Source organism: Artemia sp. Qi Xiang Cuo, chromosome 13 (assembly GCF_049724085.1).
Source record: "Artemia sp. Qi Xiang Cuo chromosome 13, ASM4972408v1, whole genome shotgun sequence".
Classification (NCBI taxonomy): Eukaryota; Metazoa; Arthropoda; class Branchiopoda; order Anostraca; family Artemiidae; genus Artemia; species Artemia sp. Qi Xiang Cuo.
The window spans coordinates 54,984,842-54,987,967 of record NC_142806.1 but is presented as its reverse complement, the minus strand read 5'-3'; the positions used below and the strand labels follow the sequence as shown (position 1 = coordinate 54,987,967).

The 3,126-nt window shown below is 36.8% G+C and overlaps 1 pseudogene; it reads right to left on the bottom strand.

Moving 5' to 3' along the window:
• Positions 1-656: 656 nt before the first annotated feature.
• On the bottom strand, positions 657-2,564 carry LOC148945441 (uncharacterized; annotated as a pseudogene).
• Between the last annotated feature and the right edge of the window lie 562 nt (positions 2,565-3,126).

The following is a 3,126-nucleotide window of genomic DNA, read 5'->3' as shown; positions in this document are numbered from 1 at the left end:
TTTGAAACGTAAGATTTAGGATGTTTAGTTTCACTGTTTCGTGGTTTAGCATGTCTTTGTTAGCTTTGTTGGAGAGTCCAAGTGTTTGAAGTTTTTGTTTGAAACGTTTGATATATGGTATTTAGATCCAATGTTTCGAGGTTTAGCTTGTCTTTTTTAGTTCGGCTGGTGATTCCATTAGTATTTTGGAAGTTCTTTATTTGAAACTGTAAGATTTAGGATTTTAAGTTGTGCTCTCTCTTGGTTTAGCTTGTCAGTGTTAGCCCTCTTTGTGTTTCAAAGAGTATTTTGGAAGAAGTTATTTATTTTTTCTGTTTCGTGGTTGATCATGTCTGTCTTAGCTTTATTGTTTTTTACAAGCGTTTTCTGGAAGTTTTTGTTGGAACGAATGATTTAGGATATCTAGTTGTGATTTTTTCGGTTTATCGTGTCTGTGTTAGTTGTGTTGCTAATTCTATGTGTGTTTTATAAGTTTTTCGTTTATAAACTATGATACAGGATGTTTAGTCTTGCTGTCTCGTGGTTTAGCTTGTGCTTTTAAGCGTTTTTGGTGATCCCAAGCGTATTTTCAAAGTTTTTGTTTTGTGTGTCTGACTGTGTTTGCCTCTCTCTGTGTGTTGGTATGTCTGACTGCGTGTTTGTGTATGTTTTTCTATTTAGACACAGCAGAGCCTACAGAAGTACCTACAGGATCTTGCTTCGCATTCACTACATGCAACTGCTTAACAGTTCTTACATATGAGCTGCATGTTTTCTGGCATCTGTTTTCGACATTTATAACAAGTGGCTCTTCTGTCCTGTATTAAAAGAGATTCAAGCACCTGGACCGCAAATTTGATTCTATGTTTATTCATTAGTTGAATAGTATTCTTATTTACCATTTCAGTATCATCGTTATATAAATCTATGAATCTCTGCGAGAGCACAGATCTTCCTTTTGACATCTTGTACTTAGAAGGTGATGGAAGATAAATTGACATTGCACTTCCCAGATTTGTTATTTCATTTGTATAGTCTTGGGCATATTTGATAACAAGAAGCCCACAGCTTGAAGAATCTACTTGTGGAGCTATTCTGCACGAGTCAAGTTCAAGTTATATATAGCGTTTATCCACTCCTTTCATCAGACTTTTTAGGTTGGAAGGAACTAGCCTCCCCTGAGCGTGGTTTAACGGCTTCTGGCTATCAAGAAGATAGAAAGTTTTCTTTGAGAAATCACATATTCCTAAAATGAAATGATTCTTTGACTTCGTATTCGTTATATCACACATATTGACACACAATGGAACAAACAAAACACTGCAATCATTCGAAACATCACTAAAACTCTCTCTAGGCGTATCTGGGTAAGTATTCAAAGCATCAATACTTGTCAAGTTGAAAGTAGAGTAGCTATCGATAGTTCTAGCTGACGCACAGCTAGAAGTTACAAGATTCACGATGTATGAAACAATGCCAGGTGTGAGCCTAGTATCAGTCTTCAGTATTTAGTAACTGAATATATAGATAAAATTCCACCCCTTTACATCAATCAAGTAACAACCAGTATATTTCCACAACTCTACTAACTAAGATATATATACGAACTCACACAAAGTCTAGTTTACCACTCATCCAAAAAGTCTAGTTAGATTATGGATCTATTGCTTTGCTTCGTCATACAAATCACTTATGGGCCCTGTAAAAGCGGACCCAGGATACCGGGCTGTAAGACTTATAGACTGGTTAGCTTCAACACGAAGATTCTGTCTCCTTACACTGTTTTGGGGTTTCACTAGGTGAGTGGGGCTGTGCAGCCTTTTTCGAACAGTCTTCACAAACTGTAAATCGTCCACTTGCTTTGCAACTTTTGAATTATGAGTCCCTTCAGCGCTTTTCGATTAGGGTTTGGAACTCTTTTTAAGTGACGCTACTTCAATAATTTCTTTTTTTTCATTTCTGTAAACCGTTTCTATTGTATTCTGCTCCCTGCTTTTTTTCAAGTCAGCTATCGCAGTTTCATTAATTGACGGTGAAAAACTCAACTCACTCTGATCATCACTATCATAAGTAGACTACAAGTCCTTGGCTGCTAGAGAATCTGCATCAGGTTGAATAGTGTAACAGTCCTGAATGATTACTGAGCTTTTTAGTCCAGGCCTCACTTGCCTTTTAGGTCTCCCAGTCACGTTCTTGAGTGTTTTCAGCTGTATAAATGATTTTTATGTTAATAGTGCAGGCCATCTAGATCTTAAAAATGATAGTTTTCAAGGACATGCATAGATTCCAAAATTACAAGAACAATCATAAACTTCAACCAAGCTATTCCTCTTAGCACCCTTTGTAACAATTCTATTTCCTCTAACAGTGATTGTTTCTGTTCGTGGTGTCACAACATTAACCTTCTTTCTAGTCAGATTTGAAACAAGATACACTTGATTTTCGTTGCAAAATGTAACATGTCCCATTCTCAATCGAGTTTCTGCTATGTCAACTAAACCACTGTGCTGGTGGTATTCTCTTGTCATATTTATTTCGCACAAGGAATCTGATGCATCTACTTCTTGGACCATACGCAGAAACATTTCAATCCTCAATTAAAGTGGATCTTCTTCCTGCTTGATATGAACTACGTTTTCCTTATGTGCCTTCTCAAGGAGTCTATAATCTCCTATTCTCTTATATTCTAGAGACACGTGTGTATAATATTCATCGTTTAAACAAAGAAGGCCCAAGATACATCTGTCCATTGATATATCTCGCTTTTTTTGTATAACTCTTTTCATCACAGCATTGAATGACTCTTTGGTGTTGTTGGTTATTCCAAAGACTGGATTAAAATCAAGAATCTGGGAAACGATGAAGACACAATCATACTCCAATATGTGAGATTCCAGATTATCTCGAAAGTAGGTAAATGCAGGGACGGACCATTTCACGAGCCTGTCAGTTCTGATGTGGTAATACTCATGTTCACTTTTTGATCTTAGCAACTGAAGAATATCTTCTTGAACTACCTTGATGTCTTCTTTAGATGCCCCCATTTTCTGAAGTGTATGTTTTGCATTGATCCGATAGTGTAGCCAGCAATGAGCAGCCTGAATATGAGGAAATATTTTTTTTCTCGCAACCTCTCTACCCTTTTCT